This window comes from Puntigrus tetrazona, chromosome 17 (assembly GCF_018831695.1).
Source record: "Puntigrus tetrazona isolate hp1 chromosome 17, ASM1883169v1, whole genome shotgun sequence".
Lineage (NCBI taxonomy): Eukaryota > Metazoa > Chordata > Actinopteri > Cypriniformes > Cyprinidae > Puntigrus > Puntigrus tetrazona.
In genome coordinates this window covers 3,849,272-3,869,765 of record NC_056715.1, presented here as the reverse complement: position 1 = coordinate 3,869,765, position 20,494 = coordinate 3,849,272, and the positions used below count along the sequence as shown (strand labels likewise).

General features: G+C 38.0%; 1 protein-coding gene across 1 annotated transcript in view; it reads right to left on the bottom strand.

The window, feature by feature from the left end:
* lrfn5a (leucine rich repeat and fibronectin type III domain containing 5a) overlaps positions 1-18,746 on the bottom strand; it is a 41,118-nt gene extending 22,372 nt beyond the window's left edge. The window contains exon 1 of the mRNA XM_043262218.1: positions 17,882-18,746. The gene's annotated coding sequence lies outside the window, so the exon portion shown is untranslated. The remainder of the gene's footprint in view (positions 1-17,881) is intronic.
* Between the last annotated feature and the right edge of the window lie 1,748 nt (positions 18,747-20,494).

Sequence of the window (20,494 nt, the reverse complement as noted above, 5' to 3'; positions counted from 1 at the left end):
TCTGATCGAAACAAAATTCTGTAAAAACGCATTGAGAATCTGGGAATTTAGTTAAATTAAATAAACATTATGATGCTCAATTAATAATACACACTTCGGATTAAGCACTAGATTGCTATTTAATTAAAATATATTTTTTTTACATTTTATTTTAACTCAAGATTCTTATGCTGCGAATCTAACAAAAAATACTAAATAAAAGCATTGTAAAGCATGTCAGAAGCACACTTTTGGGTCTTGCTGTATCCAAACGAGCTTTGTTTTTGTAATGTTTATGAGTGGGTGTGCTTGTTTGGTGTTTCACTCGAATGTACTTGCCATTAAAGTGTCTCTAAGTATGTAAAGTGATGCAAGCATCTTATCTCTGAGCTGAGAGCTGGCATTCACAGCTGGAAAAGCTAGGCTTTATGAAGATCAATAGTCCTCTCCCTCTCTAGCTCTCTCTCTTTGGCTTTACTCAGTCTCAAAGCGAAGAAAAAGAAAACACACCCAGTGAGGTGATTACCTCATGCATGAAGTTCACATCACCCTTTCAGCCAAGCAAAGCTTTATGGGATTACAGGAAAATACCAGTGGAAAACAGGAGGATGAGTACAGGATAACTGTCTGTGCACCTCAAAGGAGAGGTTAAAGATGAGGGAAGCATCTTATGTCGCCATTGACATTTGAGCTAATGCTGTAACGAGCGTCCTTGCAAACATTTGTAAATATTATAACTTGGTCCAAGCCTTGGAAAAAGGTTCATATTCGGGATACCAACGCTTAAAGCGGTTTATTCGAAGAGGGATATCAAAAGGAAGCGCTTGACTGGAGTAAACAGGTCGGAAGATGGATCTGGCTGTGTCATATTACAAAAAGTACCGTGCCGGTCTAGTAAAGATTTGTTTTATCAAGGCATTTGTGTCTACGGACAGCCTACAGATTGTATGATGCAAAGTGCACACAAAAATAGCAAAAGGTTAAAAAAATCCTTTGAAAAAATTAGTTGAATGGCTAGGTCTTATACACAACTTTTTGAAAGAGTGCATACCTTGAATGACAGAAGTGTCACAAACACATAGATTGCAATATTGCATTTTTACCCACTGCTAATAAATTGCACAATTTCACTTGCCAGTGATTACGATAGTGGATAAAACTTATTTTAGAGCATATATACCAACTATATACTAGAAAAGAAATGAATAATAAATAAATAAAACAAAGAATATGGTGAACAGAATCATTTTATGAAAACAAAAGTAGATTTTTTTTCCCCACAAAGTATTATTACCAGAGAAATCATACTAAATGTATGCATTAAAAATGTAATGCACAAAGCAAAATTTTAGAGATCTTATTGTAAAAACAATATTCTGAAATATATCTTTTTTATCACCGTCAGATACTGGAAAAAATAACAAAAATAAATATACGCTGCAATAGTTGATATATTTCACAGTGTTTCAGTAGAAATATAACTATCAGAAAAAAATATTCATGGGATTTGTTTCATTCTGACCACAAAGTCAACATGCATTTTCCACTAGACTGATATACCCTTTTCTTGAATGAAATCCAACTTGGTTGCGCATTGCTCTATTATTGCCGCGTCATTGATTTTATATTTATCTCAAAGCAAACAGTAGTTGGTCATTTTACAGCAACGAGCTTTGTTTAAGTGGGCAGATCTTGGCCCGGATAAGCTACAATGTGGAGCAGACTTCATGGCAGTAGTCAAAAGCTTTGGCTAAGATCAAGCAGCTCTGGGCTCTCTAATTGCTTCTCCTGACCTTCACCCAAGCAAATGTAAATAAGCAGAATCCTAATCATAATCCACACCCAAATCCGGACCCAAAAGCACTTCTCAAGGCGCGTCAGACCTCAAGAAACAAACAAACAAACAGGCAGCCCTATATAGACACACCACAAGCCACCAAACCAAACGCTTATGACGCACAACAATAAAGAAACGAATGTTTCAAAATCGAAATCCCGACGTGGTAGTTGGTGGGATTTCACATTTCTTCAAGTGTGAATAAATGCCGCTGCCGTGCATGCGAAGAAGCAGGTGTTTTCACCGATACGCACATGCACAGACACAGGTGCATACCGAATAGATCCGGTTTCACGGTGCGACACAGACGAGGCTGGCTAAATGTTAATAGACCGACGTTTTTTTTCCCAACGTGCGTTTGTTTGTTTGCTTTGATTTGATCTCTAAATCCTCTTGTCTTGCGAATGAGCGTGTGCGATGCGGGGGTCACGTGGTTCCTCGCGGGTATGAGGACAGCTTAACCCTAAAAGTCTCTGTGGAGTCGATCATTGCCATCTGTGTGAGAGCTGGTGTGGTTTGATGCACACCCTTCGGCTATCCGCACCGGCCGCAAATAGACATTAAAACCTACAACAGATGGATACGCCGCAGCTCTGTCAAACAGAGGACAAGTACACGCTCACGGTTCGGAGAAATAAGCATAAATAAGTGCATAATGCAGCACGCAATGTATGACAACAGCAACGTCTTTCAGCGAACTCATTACTTCTTGATACGCCTGGGTGACTTGTCCTGCAATTGAAAATCACACGACTCTAAAAGCGTCCTTTTGTGTTATACTCTCAACACTCATTTGTATTTACGCCAGTATAAAAAGACTCTCAAGCAGTCTCTGTGTCTGTCTCAAAAGACATCTCCTTGTTTGTCTCTGAAGAGGTTAGAACTGAACGATGGGGAGAAAATGAACAAATATCTGGCACCGGCATGTGTTTTTTTTCTATGTCTGTTCCTTCCTATCCTTCTCTCCAGCAGGGCTCTGATCTCATTTGCCTCTCGGTATCGATTTTGCATTTAAGGATTAATGCAGAGTCTAATGGACAATCAGTCGGAATAGCACCCCGCCTCCCTCTCAGTCTTCTCGGCATCAGGAGGAAGGGACCGCCGAGATCTATAATCAATTTGTTTTGCAGCACTGCTCGCTGTTGTTTTTGGCAAATCATTGGCTTGTCTTTATTGCTTAAAAGCTGAAATTTCAAGATGCACATCCTTTTTATCTGAATTGGTGTCTAGAAACTAAATATTTTTATTGAGATATCAGAGAAATACTATAAACAATAAAAAAAATTATGTTTTGTCCAGTAGTATTTATATACTATTTTTATTTTTTTTACTTTTGTAATTTTTATCAGTTCTTGTCCTTATTTATGTTTCTATATAGCTTTAATCATTTTTATTAGTTTTAGTCATTTTAGTACTCTTACCTTAATTCAAGATGACACTTCTAATTTTAATTTCATTTAATTTTTATTTTTTAAAAGTTGGTCTGATATTTATATTTTATTTCAGCCACTGGTTCTGTCATTATTTACATCAAACTAGTTTTCTTTCGTCCAAGAAACAAAAATGGAGACACAAAATGACCGAGATTCTGTTTTCAATAAAAAACAAAAGTGAATGATTATTTATACTGAAAATCTCCAAAATAGTCAAAAAAGCAAAAATAATAGTCAGTAGTGCTCTATATTAGTTTTTTTTTTCAGCATCACAACATTTATCTTATTTAGCTTTATTAAAATTCTGAGTTTTTTGTTATTTTCCTGTTTTTTAGTCATTTTAATTTCATTTAACATTAATTTTATTTCAAGTAATGAAAATGCATTTTATAGTTTTATTTCAGTTTTAATTAACTATAATAATTGTGCACTGTATTGCAGTTGCTGTTTGTTATTTTCTTATTTGTTTGTTATTTATTTATTTTTATGTCGTTTTTTCTCTTTTATTGTTTTTCCCTTCAGTATAAAGTTATTGCGTTTTGGTCAGTTAGCATACTCTCCGCACAGGCACTGTATACTCTAGAAATGACATTTTGCACAAAACTTGAGTGTACTTGAGTGACTTTTGCATTGCTTTTTCAACTCTCTTTGTACCAAAATAGCAAAATATTGCAATGACATTAAGTTCCTGTGAGGAAAACATGAAAATGTAATAGTGTGGTAAAGACATAAAGGTGAGAAAACGATAACAAAATGTTCATTTTTGGTCTGTCTATTCAATCCAGTAAAAAGTTTAGCTTGTTTCCCACTAAAAAAGAGAGCATCATAAAAGGATTTAGAGAACAGCATAGAAATGATCCACTCTGCACTTTAGAGCTGATGATTTTGTCCATGCAGCTTTGCACTTGTCATTTGTGCATTGTGGGTTTTTTGATTTCTTTTTTTTTTTAGACGCAGGTCTGGTTGAGCCGGCTGTCTCAGCTCCTCTGGGTTCTCCAGCACCTGTGTCTGCTGCACCTGGGGTCTTTGCAGATGGAGTTTCTCCCTCCTCTCCCTGTTGGGGTTTCATCTTTGCGACTCTCCAGCTTGAATCTAAATCGCACTGCCCATGGCTATGTCTGGCTCCTGCGTCTCAAACATTCCCCACTGTTTCCCCTCTAGTTCCTCATCAGCAAAGTTTGGCTTCGAGGCACAAGGTCGAGGCCTCTCTGATCAATGCTGCACAGAACGAGGGCGCTATTTCACTTTATACCTGCCTGTGGCATTCACACATACATGCACTAACACACACACACACACACACCTAACGCCAACTGTGCTGGTGGTGCAGCTCAGGTCACGCTCTCTCCAGCGATCCAAACTAAATGATGCATATCCCATTATTCAGAGAAGTAGGTCACAGTTTATATACCACTGGCTCACACAAAAAACACAATATCTTGCCCATATCTGGGACATGGAGAAAGACAAAAAACTGTTTGTTTAGGATTTCAATCTTAAGCCATTTGCATTTGGTCTCTCAGAAGATTGAGAGGTCTGAGCAGGACAGGTCTCTAAGATGTCGGTCTCAATTATGTCACAATATCTGTCTCAGCGGTCCTGTTTTGAGAGCCACCAGTCACCGTTCCACACACACACACACACACACACTAAGGGGTCGTTCAGATCATTTTTAAGGCCCATTAGAGCCACTTGCCAAAAGCAAATTCACTGGCTGATTGTTCACCTGCCGGTCGGTCTGGAAGCTTGAATACATTCAGAGAGTGCATCTCCGCTTACGAATACAAATGGTGAGCTTTCTTCATAGAGAAGAATAGTATGCAATGGCATCAGTCCACAACAATAAGAATTTGTGCTGATTCACCACAATCTAAGAATAAAAGGTTTTCAAAAAGCCTTTTCAAAACCTACGCATTTACACCCTATTTTCCCCTAAAGGCTACATATTAGCAGCTTAAAGATACATATTAGTACCTAAATGGTACATTTCAGTAGCTTTTGAAAGGGTACAACCTGATTGAACACTATTGTACTTTGGTTAGGTGTTATTTTAGTACATATTGTCTATATATATTGTATACATTTTTTAAATATTCTATGTTATGTTCATTTATATTTCAGATTTTGTTACCTACAATAATCCTTATTTTCTGCTGCAAATATATATATATATATATAAAAAGAAGAGAGTTATGGTTAATTGGTTATGGTTATTTCTTGTTTTCAATTCCATGACCTCCAACTCCAACAAATCTTTAGAAACCAGAACGAAACAGTGATAATGTAAAAATAGCATATATTTTTTTTCTTATTTGTAATCATTAGAGTTCTAGTGAACTAATCCTGATTTGAATATTTTCTTTTGGCTGCAAGCATTTAGAAACAAAGATGAAAGTAATAACATAAAGGTAGCATTTTTTTCTCTAAAATTCACCCTACCACCTTCTTGCAGAGCCCGGTTTGAAGGCCCCCTTGTCTTAATAATTTATTTGAAGAGTTAAGAGTTAGTAACAACACAGTAGCACCACTACTATATGAATGCCGATCTGATGCATTCATACCTTGATTCGATGACCCTAGCACCTCAAAACTCATCTCAAATAGTGACCGCAGGGGAAAACCCCCTGATTTTGATCAAGCTCATAGCTCATTCATCTAAGCACTGTTCTCAGCCTTTCTACAGTCATATTTTTGACTTTGAATAGGCCACTCTGTTATGAAGTGCTGCCCATGATTAATATTGAAACTATTAAATAGCCCTCGGTCTGAGATGATGAACGATCCACATTCAGCTCACTTACCGACCCTGAATATGTATGAAAAGCCATTAAATTTAATGACGCTTTACCTTTCCCAAATGCAATACACACTGGGATGCCTGTCCGTGGGTATACAACAATCCGCCCCTTTGTAAATCCTATAAAACATAGATTATGCTATGTTTGCTGACCGCATGTGGACAGTATTGCAGCTGTATTTCAAAAAGAATGGGTCCGCATGGATTTCAGCCACTGTGTGTGGAAACGCTGACGACCGAAAAGCTAGAATCATTAGACAGGGAACAAATCACAGAGGTATGTTTTCAAGAAGGCAAAACAAACAAATGCCGCCCCCCTTAAGGGGCTTCCTCCTGTCGCTTTGTGCATTGAAGCTTCTTGATTATCACAGTCTCTGTGTTTCCTGTGTAATAGCTGACGGCTTACAGGGTAGACACATCTCAGTAATTATATGTATTGGTGTAGGTGTGTGTGTGCTGTGTGGGTGTCCCATCTGAAGAAAAGCTCTGTCACTCTGGTAAGTCATGCATAACAGTCTGACAGACAGGAAGAGCTAAAAGCATTCTGCTCCCACTGTGACGGTTTCCATCATGTCCAAGCGTTCTAGTTTCGAATCATCGCAGATACGTGTTTGCGCACATATGCAGAACGAGGAGGCTATCATAGGACGCAGAACAAAGAAAAGCCTTCATCGTCAATATACTGCAGCATCCTAATGATTTGCTTCCTCTGAAGGTCAAGACAACAAGCTGCAAATTAGGGGTGATCGAGCCAACAAAGCGCAATATGGAGAGTGGATGGAGATGAATGCACTCTAGGATTATCCAATAAATGCAAGGAGATAATTACAGGGTCATTAGGATTTAATGATACTGATGATTTCGCCTGTACTCGTGTGGTAAAAAAACACATGGGGCTAGGAAAGATGACACTGGGGTGTATAGAACACTTTTGGTGACTATCAATCAATGGCCATTAAATTAATGACATAAATAATTGATTAAATGTATCCTAGAGGCTAGAAGATGCATTCTCAAATGCAAAAAGAGTATGTAAAAATGTAAACACTACATGACACTATAAATACTAATAAATACTAATACTATTTTCTATAATATTTTTATTTTTTTAAAGTTTTTTTAAAGGAAAACTGTATAAATATTGTTTGCTGAATTATATATATATATATATATATATATATATATATATATATATATATATATATATATATATATATATATATAAATACATAAATAAAGAGCATTAGTTTTTAGATAGAAAGCACAATTTTAACATTTCACTAAAAGGTTGATAAGTCTTTCAAAAAAATTAAACTGTGCATTTTTCCTTTTTTGATAAAAAAAAAAAAAAAAGTTTGTTTCACAGATTAAAATTAAAAAAAGAAAAGAAAATAGTTATTAATGTTATTAATACTTAATTTAATGCAATCCAAATGCATTTGTAATTTGCTTAATTTAATAACTAAATACGTCTCCATTTAGATAAACAGGCATGTGTGATTGTGCATGTGTTTTACTGAAACATCTGAAGTGGGCAGACGTTCCGAGATTTTCAAGACAGTTTCCACAGTAACCAAGGCAGTAGCCATAAAGAGCAAAACCTTGAGTGGATTTCAATGAAACTTAACACTGCTTTTGCACGGATGAAGGTTTTTGCTGCTTTTATTATGTCAAAATCATTCTAACCTTGATTTTATTCCCCAAATCTGAAAATCACACGGCAGTCCGATATCTTTATCTATAACTTATCCAAATTAGCTATAAAAAAAACATAAAATCTGTATATAAAGTATTTGCAGCTGAAGGAAAAAAAAGTTGTATAAGCCTATGAGGCATTGCAAGCAGTATAATAAAGCGATCCAGAAATAAGGTAATCAGCTGAGCAATGAAGAATGTGGATCAAAGAGAGAATAAAAATGCAGAGAGTGAAATATAAGAGAGAAAGAAAGCCTGAGAGGAGACGGGAAAAGAACCTTAAGCCTTAAGACAATGCATATATTAAGGTTCACCTCCGACGGGAAGTGTGACATCAAAGCTATGCTAATGCTCATGAAAAGCTCAAAGTAATGAGACCGTCACATGCGATCTCTGTCACATACCAACAGAAAACACAGCAATCATAAACACTTCAGTACCTCGCTGCCATATTGCACAAAGACATTTCACATGTGTTTAGCTAAACATTTGGTAACGTGCTGACATCTAAGAAAAATGTGGAAACGAGCAAATGAAATGTTTTTTTTTTGCTCTGGGGGGGAAGAAATAAACCGCAACACACAGATGCCACTCACAACTCTCCACTTCAGTGGTTTCTTGTATGATTTGTGCATAATAAACAGTAGATCTTCATGCGTGAAAGTAATTACGACGCTTCAAATTCCTTTCACTTCTTTTTAATTGTTATTTCACAGTTATTGGACCAAGATTAATCGCTAGTCTCAGTCTCAGGACCGCCTGCAGTGCGTTTAATGCATATTGCTCACAAATTATGGCGAGATATGCAAACAATAGCAAGATCTGATCTGATTGGTTGGCTTTATACAATTTCAGGCAATCAAAGGAAATAAATTAGTGTTTAAAGTGCCCCTATTATGGGTAATAACAAGTTCATATTTAGTTTTTGGGAGTCAACAAAAACAGGTTGTTGTGCATTTATTTTTTACCTTACTTGCTCAACGACTCCCAAGCTCCCAAGCTCAATTATTCATTTTTCCAAACCCCTCCTTTGTGTGATGCTTTTCTGCTGTGATTGGTCTCATTTCATCTTGCCGGTAATGCCTGATAAAGCAGCGTTTGTGAGCAGTGTTGCTTTGGAAGTGGATATTTTTTACGCTCCAAAAGCGACACCTGGTGGCACAGAACGAATCTGCATTTTCATTCAGACCAACAGGAAAAGACAGACAAGTGGGCGGGCAGTATGCCAATGTTTGAGTCAACATGAAATAGCTTGGGATTCATTTTAAAAATGACTCGTTTCGGTGATTCAGTGTTGACGTGTTCTTTTGAGACTTTATACAAAGTGCACTTTCAGATTTAAAATGAGTTTTCTTTCACATAGAGATGTGTTACGCGCTGCATGAAAGGTAATTTTATTTTTAATACATAATAGGGGCACTTTATGGGCATGCCAGGTTGCTGAAAGAAAAAAACAACTCAAAAGGACACAGTTCAGAGTGCACAAGTCATAATTAAGACTTTATATCAACACATAAATGCATTCTTTCAGACATGATCTGAACACTTTAAACTTCCAAACACTTTCAACTTTTCCAGAATTGTAGAACTATTCATGGCTAAATTATTTGAATGAGCTATATCTCAAGAAGCAAGCTGATCTACTAGTGTAGAATCAAGTTCAGATATCCCGCATCAAATACAAGCTATCACTCAATTTAAATGCACTGTATTGTTCTCTTCCAAAAGAAATTGCAAACTGAACCAGACTTCATGCCTATAATCAGAAATCTGTCTCTGTACGATCAATCATTACTCAGTTACTGTCTAATCAATTGTCATTAGCGATCAAGGTGCTGATGGGAAAAATGAGGCCTGCAATCTATAAGTGCTGTAGGGTCTTTTAATTCACACCTGCCTGGTTGATTAGAAATTCCTCCTCACTCATATTCCCTGAGCCCTAACAAAGAGCCTCGTTAGCAGGGTTTAATTTGTGCCAGAACAAGCCGGGTTTGGATCTGGCACCTTTTTTAGTGGATTTCTCTTGAAAAATGGTATGCTACTACCGCATGTTAAAAAACACAGAGTTTTGTCCACTGCCAATCGCTTGCAGTGTCAGTTGGGTTTTAATGGCAGATCCATCAGGGGTCTTTGTTCCACAACCTCATCATTTACAAATTAAGCACTGCTCGTTAGCATGTGATAGCTATTTTATCCTCTAACAGAGCCTGGCTAACCTCTGGTAGCTCTTTGACAGACACATTTTCGGATCTCTAAATCCTCCCAGGTGCTCATTGTGCTCTGTGGCATCTCTAGAGACGGTGAGTGGCACCTCTGGAGTGACAGACGGCCTTTGCTCAGCTCATGAGTCTGCCTGCGCTGGGACATAAACTCACGGTGACAGCCTCCATTCAGGCCTCCCAGGTGTCTCCTCTAAAACAGCTATTCAACCTTTCAGCTTCTTAATGAGAATCAACAAAGCATCAAAGCCTTTCTAGACTCCTGCTTCCCGTCTTTCACTAAATGATTCTCTCTCTCTTAACAGTACAGTAGGAATGAATGTCACAAAATGCAAGCTATACACTCTCATTGTGTTTGTGTAAGTGGCATTTCAAAATAATTACCTAAAGTTATTTTGTTGCGCAATAAAGCAAAGTAGCTTGAATTTTATTTCTCAATCTATTTTAACAAAAAAAAAAAAAAACACATAGACACATAAATACATGCAATTGAAAATTATTGGATTCTAAATGTGGATAGATTAATACTTTTACATTGTTTTGATTGACGCTTTCTGTTATAAAATGTTCAATAAAAAAAAAAAGAGTTTTGTTTAGGTTAACACACCTATATTTTATACCGATATTTTTACACCGATATTTTACCACCTTGTTACATAACAAAAACCCTCCTGAAAACACATTTTCCCTCTCAGCAGATGGAACATAACCTGACTTTAGTAAATTACACGTAAATTTAAACGTCGCGGTAAAATTCAGTTTGACAGAGAAAACAAGTGACAGCTTCAGAGAAATTCCAAGACCTTAGGCAGATCTTTTTTGTAAAGGATGCTTTAAAATCAACCAAAGCCAAATTAGCTCTCCTCGAACGTTTAGCCAACATATGTATCATTAGTTGTTATCTCATGCCATCCCATGGTTCCTTTTCTCTAACTTGCCCTTTCCGGAAAGTACCAAACGTTAGTATTTTTTCAGATAAATAAGTAAGTAAAAATCCCTGATCCACACAGGTCACAACAACAGTGCTGTCGCCCCCATTAAACATGAGCCTGAAATAGTTTGTGGTGTGTGATAAATCACCGGCTAATGAGAGAGAGCGGGCGGTGGTGCATTTGTATTCCGCCCAGCTGTTGGCAGACTTCTATCTGCTTTGAGCCTCTCATGGCCATAGAGGGAGGGAGAGAGACTGCATTAAGCCATTATAGTCTGCTGTTCACCCTGAATACAGATGTGCATACAGCCATTTCAGTCCATCATTTAGTGTCAATATGCGCAGGAGACAGAGGCCAGAGGAGGTAATCATACACGCAATAAACGCACCTACCAAATCTTTTTCTTCATCAGCTGGGCCAAGTGAAGTGCAATTAGGGTCTCCTGGCGTATAGGACACATCGCCTTGCTGCTTTTTACAGTTTCTGCTTGTGCGTGGCTGTAGATAAGCAGCCATTTACATTACCAAAAACTGGTGCAAGGAAACAGCGAGAGCATTAATGCGCTTTTTACCACTTAAGTGGGTATATCAAGCATGCCGGGTGGCACTGTCTCATTTTATAGCTGCTGCAGACCTCTTTTATGACTTAATATCTGCTTACTTTAGTAAGATCTGCTTACTGCAAGCTAAACCTGGCCAGCCATGTTTGCAGCAGGGGAGCCGTATCAGATGCCACCTACTGTATTAGAAGGTTGTCTCAGTTTTACTCCCTCAGATCAGCTCATCAAAGACACTGAAGTGGTCTGCAGTTTCAAAAGGATGGAAAATTTTATCTGGCGGTGAGCAGGAACAGTAATAAACTGGAGTGAGAGTAGAAGGGCTGGCAATAGACGCATTCAAACAGTGCTTCGTGAAGTTTTGAAACCTTAGTGAATCATTTGTTTCGAGCTATTTTGAAAAGTTTCAGTGGTTTCAATCCCTAGGCTCCTTATGGTTTTTACCATATCTCTGACCTATTTTATATATTTGTGACCCTGGACCGCAAAACTAATTATATGTCTATTTGTAGCAAATAGACGACAATACATTGTAGGGGTAAAAATGAATTAATTTCCCTTCGTGCAAAAATCATTAAGATGTTATGTAAAGATCATGCTTCAATAAAGATATTTTGTATGCTGCAAATATATCAAAACTTATTTTTTGTTTATGCATTGCTAACTTCATTTGGACAACTTGAAAGGCGATTTTCTCAATATTTAGATATATATAGTTGTATCTCAGGCAGACTTAGTAATTTGTTTCTTACTGGCTTGATTAACAAGCTTTCTACAAATCAAGCCCTTTAAAAAAAATAACATTATACAGACGTTTCAAACTGAATGGTATTACTCTTGCAAACAAAAAAAAAGAAAACTCCAGCAAACAAGTAAATCAGAGCTTAGAGATCTCTAGTCCAATATTATGCTAAAACTATTTTTTTTCTTTCTGTTTGTGCCGTTTCTAACCAGAACTGCAATTCATTTTTTTAATAAAACAATCATGATTATCATATCAGTGCAGCTCTAGCTGGATAGCAGTCCAAGTAGCTCATATATGCAGACCCGAGTAAGCAACTGCGATGTGATTGCAGGTCTTGTGCCACTTTGTCTTGTGAACCTAAGCATTCATTTTATAGATTGCACAAGCACGCAGCACCCTGGACCAGATTAAGGCCATCCATGTTGCTGAAGCTCTTCCTCTATGTCTGTAATCTGATCACTTCAGATAAAATCAGGTCTAACGCTCTGATGCACTCGCCAACACAAAACACTTCCTTTCTCAGAACACAACACAAATATTTATCTCATTTTCACCTTGCGAATACAAGACTAATATTGGCAAACAGATTAGACGGGGGATTGGCATTGCTGAAAGGCCATATAATAGAGATCAGAGAAAACAAATATGCAATGTTTTCATATGCATATGTGTATATAAATCATTCCAAGGCAGTTCTCTTTAGATGACGAGGCTTAAATAAGTGCAGTATGGATGCACGGGCTACTTTAAAGAGATAGCTTTGGTTAGCTAAGCTCTATTAATCTTGTTATGGATGACACAGGCTTTGCTCCGCACACAGGAAAGCAGAAGGTAGTGGCGATATGCTAATGCAGATGACAGCTAATGCACGCTGATGATTTATTTCTAGATCAGAGAGCCCTGATGAAGCTTCAGTCACGAAAGACTTCAGTGGCACTGCAACAACAAACAACTTTCCAGAATATCAACACCCCTATAATCTTCTATGACTCCATCGGTGCTTTGGATCACACTCCTCATTTTATGGTCTACTCCACCACATTTAGTAGAAGTCGATGTTAACTGAGCAACCGAATGTGGGCGAAAATCACTAAATTTCTCAAAAATATGCCCCTGCTGTATTTTTTAAAAAAATCTGGATATTAAACTCCTTTATTAAATCTGAATTTATATTTATATTTATATATACTCCCACAAATCAAAAACAATACTAGTATTTACATACATTTTTTTAAAATATTCTATTTTAAGACTAATTATTTTTTGTTGAAATAATATTATTTTATATGCATATTATGCTAGAAAAAATACATATATTATTTAGTAAATAGTTGCAGTTTCTTACCTTGATTTGGCAAATACTACCACGATTGTACTTTGTTTTTGTTAGTTTATTTTAATTTATTCAACGGATTATTAAAATTAGGGAATTCATTCCCTAATTCATCCCCCTGAACAACAGTGCGTTTAACTGTTATTAAAAATGCATTTTCAAGTTTACCCAATACATTTATATTTGGTCACCATTACTCATCCTCAACCTGCATAACTTTCTTTCTGTGGAAAAGAATGCTGGGAGAAAAAATGTTATGCAGGTTTGTATTGAATAAATGCTAACAAAATATGTATTTTTTATTAACCTTACCTTTAATATTCCTTCAAATAGCAAGGTTCCTAACATATAATTGATGTACTGTTACTGTATATCCAGATCATTTGAGGGTGAAATATGTCAGTTTTAATATACTACCAAACAGCCTTGAACATCATTAAAATGATGCTTCAATAAAGTCCATATGTTACTACTCAACTGGAGCACTTTGAAATTGTAGGTAATCACAGTATTGATAATGCTATTATGATATTATTAGATAACCCATCTTATGTCACTTTTTCTTTCTTCTAATGATTTATTCCTTTTTTTTTTACCCTTGATGGCCTCTAATTCGTGATCATTTTTCTATGTTCAAGTCTCAGTGGACCACATCAACCACCATCCAGTACAACACACTGACTATGAACAGAGAGGAAAGCCTCCAACACATCCACATAACTAACAACATTATAGCCTCATTGGCCTTTGTACACAGAATCTATTTCTATTCACAGCTGTCAGTTTTCTCTTGCTTAAAGCAGCAGGGCGGCAAGATCAAAACAAGGCACCGGTGCCTCAGTGACAGCTCATTATCACAGACAAACACCCCCTAAAGTGACTCCCACTCGAACCTCTGCCATTTTACCTCACCGCCTATCCCGTCATTCTAACAACCACACTCTCCCCATCTTCCAACATTTAGAGCCGATCATGACCTCGCTGTGGCTATGTTGTGATTTTATGCAGCTTCAAAATCCGGCTGTTTTGACTGGAATTTTGAGTTTACGTCTCTGGCCAAATGTTTTCTGAACGGCTGCCCGAAAGCTTTTTACATCCCAGTGACTCTGTCCTCTGCGACTCAAAAATAGCTTCCGGAAGATTCAGGTGGTGCCTCACAGCATCTGCAGAAACACTGCAGGGTTGTTTTAACCTGTGAGGACCTGTAACAAAACAATAACCTAGGGGGTCTGGGGTGTAACTTTTTAGTATTGACAAACATCTCAAGCGGTCATCTGCTGTGTATCTCAAAGTTTGATATAAGGTCATAATGTGAAGTAAGGTTTGTGTTTGGTTCTCAAATCTAGCATCTAATCTACTTTGACAGGTTTACATTCATCTATTTTGGTCACAGATCTATTAACGTTTAATTCTATTCTATTAGCTGACATACAGTAACTTGTGCACAACAGCTGGCCACCCAGGCCTGCAAATACTCCACACCAGAGCAGATACACTGCACAGATTTTCCACAGAAAACAACATGGATGATTGACTGACAGAAAGGATTTAATCTTGTACTCTATGACATCTAACAAAGTCAAGAAAGCTAAAGGAACAAATACCAACAGTCAAACATTTGGAACAAATACAGTTTTTTTTTTTAAATGTCGATTGAAGTCAAAGTGCAGTAAAAACAGTAATATTTAATTACATTCAAATTTAATAACTCAATAGCCATTACTATCATTAGAAGGATATTAAAAGAATCTAGAAGAATCTTAGAAGAATTAATATCCTTCTAATATGCTGAGAGTAAAAAAAAAAAAATCCCTGTATATCTGATATGGTAGTGGTAATAATAGTGTATCACTGTGTCCACACATATATAATAAGCAACAATATTTTCAACATAAGAAGAAATGTTTCTAAATCAGCATATTATTTTCATATTAAGGTCTCGTGAAACTGAATAACTGGAGTAATGGCTGCTGATGGCTCTGCCATCACAAGAATATTCCTCTTTTATTTTATTTTTGATCAAATAAACGCAACTTTTGGTAGGTTTAATAATTATTCCAATCTTTTGACCAGCAGCATACTGTACATAGCTTCCAGGTTTCTCTCATTTCTATATTTGGAGCAAGAAATGCAGAGGAACCAACCAGAGACATAGCTGTATCTCCAGACATCCGTAAACAGCAGTATATTAGGTTTCACCATCTCAGCACACTTACCATGTCTCCTAATTACTCACATGCAAAGAACAACTGTACGACTGAAACAATCTTAACAACATCTGTCTCCAACATGCAGCTCACTGTACCATCATAAATCACCTACAACTTATCAGGTCTGCTGTGAATTCCAGCCCGCTAGTTGCATCGTTTCAAAGATAGCTCTGTTTTTCTCTGAACTGCAAAATAACTCAATGAGTGTGATAATCCTTTTTACCCTTTCCAATTCCTTACTCAAACAATCACACAAGCTGTGGGAATCATTGCGCTCTTGCTGGCTTCTTGGCTCCATCTCATCATATCATCGGTCTAAGCTCAGCAAGAGTAATTAAACAAGTCTGAAGGACTTTCTGGCATCCTGGCACAACATTCAACACAACAGACAGTCACGGGAGCTTTAGAATCGGTCCACGGTGCTGGAAAACATGCTAATTTCGATGATATGTTGAAAGGGGCAATCAAAAATTGTACACACCTGTTAAAATAACTGGACTCATTCGACCATAAGGTCTACATACAAGCGGTTCCACAAAACTATCACACGTTAAATACGCAGTTTAAACATGAATACCCTATTATAAAGTATACAACCCTTTTTATCTATCTATCTATTGTCTTGTCAGCATGATAAAAGCATAGTTTCCCACACCCGATCCAGAAAGACGGCACACTCGGCCCTCAGAGCTGCTGTGAGCCATAAATTGAATTATAGCACCACCAGCCAGTGAAAGAGGTGCTGCAGTTCAGTTACCCATCTACTCCCTGTGAAAACTCAAACGCTGGAGCCAGAAATACAAAGCAGCTTCATATCAAATAGCATATTTTATATACTGGTGCTTTATGAACTTATAAACAACAATATACTATAATAAATTGCATTTCATTTTAAGTAATCTAGGACAAATTGACGATTTCTGACAAGGTAACTGATGGAATTTCACTCAGCTTAAAATAAAATAAATCTTAATGGTGTATTATTTTCGATTTAGATATGAAACATAATTTGGAACCTAGGTTATATATAAATATTTGAAGCAATAAAATATATAAATAATAAAATGACTTGAAAAAATGTTGATAAGCTCACCTATTAGTGCATCACAAAACAAAGCATGCGAGGATATACATATACAACATAACTGTTTTGTAAATGTAACTTTTTTGGTTATAGAAAAGTTAATGAAGGCTGATAAAGACATTTTATATTGCTGTGCAGCTGTACATGTTTCAGGTGTAAGGCAAACGACGATAAAACCTAAATAGCAATGACAAGAATCTGTCTAAAAAACCCCAGTGTAGGTGTAGTCGAATAGCTCATCTAAATAATCCAAAGACCACTGCAAAATGCTCTGATTTCCTCTCCTAAAGCCCTTAATATTAACCCAGCATGGTTGAAATTCATCATCAGAACCATTTGCTGAAAGACAAAACTACGGATGCAACTCCTGACTACTTAATCACGCACAAAATGCATTTTTATGGGGATCACATTATGAAACGAAATCCAACGCTGCGATGAATGCAAATATGACTTTTACCGTGAAAAAAAAAAAAAAAAAAAAAAAAAAAAAAAAAAAACATGAAATCTGAATGCACATATCACTGGGATACGCCTCCTGTATCATCGACTGGATCTGTGCCAGTTCTAAAGACTATTACTTCATTGCTTCTGCTAGTCAATATCTCACAAATAACCATCGTGACACAGAGAACGACGCTCTTAATGCCACCGTTGCATATAACGGAGCAGATTACGGACGAGGATGCATATGAAAGAATTGATTTCAATCTAGTCTTTCAACACAACCCCCTCCACCGCCCAACAACCACACAAACCCATCCATCCCATTATCTCAACTATACAAGCACTCAGACCAAACCATGGCTATATCTTTTATGCATGAAGCTGATGTTCTACAATTAGCTGTTACGAAGCATTTCAATGCACTTATTTCTCATTTCTGTGCGCAAAATAAAGTGTCCGACTCCTTAAGATGGATATTGACCTTGCCTAAAAACCAAAGCCCCTACAGATTACTCTGAAAAGAGATCCGGACTCTCGGCACCGATTCTTCAAGGAGGTCGAGAAGGGGCAATCCAATGAGAAAAGCCATTCAATATTCAGACTGAAAAGTTTACCTAGCAGAAGGAACGCCAGTCCGGCTTGAAGCACCGAGGGTCAGAGGAACCGAATCTTCTCACTTGTCATATTTTCCCATGTTGTGCTCCACTGGATTCACACTAAATTCAAAGGCGCGTGCGATATGAAGGCATCCAACTCCCCAAAGCCCATATCCAAAGCCACTAAAATCCAACGGGTTTTTTCCCTTTCGACGTAACGGATAGATATCCCCAAAAAAAAACGTACTCTGAGGGACAGTCAAATTCCTGCGCAATGTGCCCGACGCCCCTCAAGAAAGCCAAGTACTTGTTTTCCCCTCAGAAGCGCGGAAGCTCGTGCCATTCTCCTCCCGCCCGTCGACGCACCTCGCTCGAGCGCGAGCTTTCGTCCGCATTAAACCCGGGAAGTCAAATCAAATCTCAACAGGGAGACCTTCTCACCGCCGCACCTCTACAAGTAACGTTACTTCCTCCCCGCTTAATCCGCACAATCAATGACCGACTGCCTTCCGCGCCAACCCTCCATCCAAAAGGTACCAAAAAAAGTGTCTTCTCCTCAGACAGCGTAGGCTCTCCGCGCGCGACTGGAGATGGATTAATAACTCGAAATGTCTCCGATAAGTCGCTGTAACGCACATAGGACGAAGAAAATTTAGAGGGGGTTGGGGGGTCTAATTAATTGCCCGTGGAGCGGGAAGAGGGAGCGAATTCCTCATCGTAACGGTCGAGCTGTTTAAACAAACTAGTTTTGCGCCAGCCGCTGCCTGGGATCATCCGTATAACGGCTGTTCTCTCTCCCCTGCTGTTTGGATTGGGAGAGAGAACGCAGGACGTCATCGCGGATTGGCTCAGACTGACGCTCGCAATACTTGATACGTGTGTCACTCTGCGCCTCTCGGTGAGAAGTGTTGTTGATTTAGTGCTGGAAGACGACGGAAAAAGGTAAAGAAAACCGCGGATTATGGCAAGCCGCTTTAGCGTTCATTGCTTGGGACAAACCGGTGAAATAACCGGTGTTACGATCTCGTTAGATACCGTCCAAACACTCCAAAACGGCAGTTCTCTCATTAGTCACTCACCCCATGTCGTTCTGAACCCACGATAGCCTCGGAACGCAAATTAAGATCTTTTAATGGAAACTGAGAGCTCCTGGACGCTACAGCAATGTTCCACAGACGCGTTACCACACAGTGTAATCAATGTAATCAACGTTGTTTACGTCCTTACGTCGTGCTGCACGTAAACAATGCTGATTAAGTTGATCGCATTCTGGGGAAAGCACACGTGGTTCTCTCCAAAATGGTGGAAGGGGGTAACTTTCTTTGCAGATAAAAAATATTCTTGTATTAAACCTTTCATGCGTGAATCATCACAACCTCTGTCGAGATTTTATTTTATTTATTTTTTTTTTTTCCTTTTTGCTTGTATTCCCGAAAAGCAAGATTTGAAATTTTGTTTTATCTCACGGCGTACAGCACTGACGTGTTGCTACCGTGTTTGTATGTGACAAATCAAATAATAAAATGATATAAAATCATGCACAATACAAACAAAAATATATGAGCACAGACGAGAGCCGAGATACGAGTGCTTAGATATTACTTGATGTTATAAAATTTTTTATTATTATCATTATCATCATCATCTTTTTTTAATCAGCTAGAGTCTACTCGGACAGAAGGAATGGGTGGATGTTCTGAAGCACCTGTGCATTTCTGACTGGTCATCAGACATCTTGGTTTGGAGAGAAAAAAAAAAGACGCCTTACCACTAGGTGGCAGTTTATAGATAATGCCTGTTGACTAAACTAGTGACTGATGTTACACCTTTAAACTGCAGGTAAAGTCGTTAGACAGTGAACAGTAAAACTAGAACACATACAGCTAGTTATCACAAATAAAAAACAAATAGAAATAGTCATTTATAAGATAGCAAAAATACGTAAAACAAAACAACTAAACTAGAAAATGTGAATAACCGAGAATAACGTTGATGCGGCTTGCCATACGTGGACAGGTCTGTCACTGCCCCCCGTTCAGCGCGAAACTCTCAGTCCCGTCCACGGAAACCCAGCAGATGGCCAGGATTAAGAGTGAACCTTACGTGGTTCGCGTGCAACGTTGTTCCACGCGGTGAATGCAGTGACGCTAATGGCGCTGCAGCCGATTAAGCTATAAAGCTTTGAGGTGTTGCCGCTGAAATACAGCTCCCACGCTCGTTTTGTGTGTCACGTGGGGCAGGGGATCGATTACTTACGATCATACCAATAAAAGCGTCAGCGCTGCATTTACCTCAGCGTCAAGAGCTCACTCGTTACATATTGCTTAACGTTTAAACTGCCGATGTAGATGCAACGCGCGCGTTTTACGCCGTGATTTAAAACATCAGAACCTGTGTCATCATGACTATTGCCAGGTTTCCATACGGGCATAGTTTATGTATACAGGCCTAAACGCTGATACAAACATAAATACTTTCCACAAACCACTTAATGCGGGTTTGTGTGGCGAAGGGTTATTATGGTGATTCAGCACCATGGACAGCGATTTCAGCAGGTTTTTTGCTCATATCTTGAGACCACATATACTCTACGACTGTTTTAATTTTTAATGTGATTTTTGAAATTGAAAA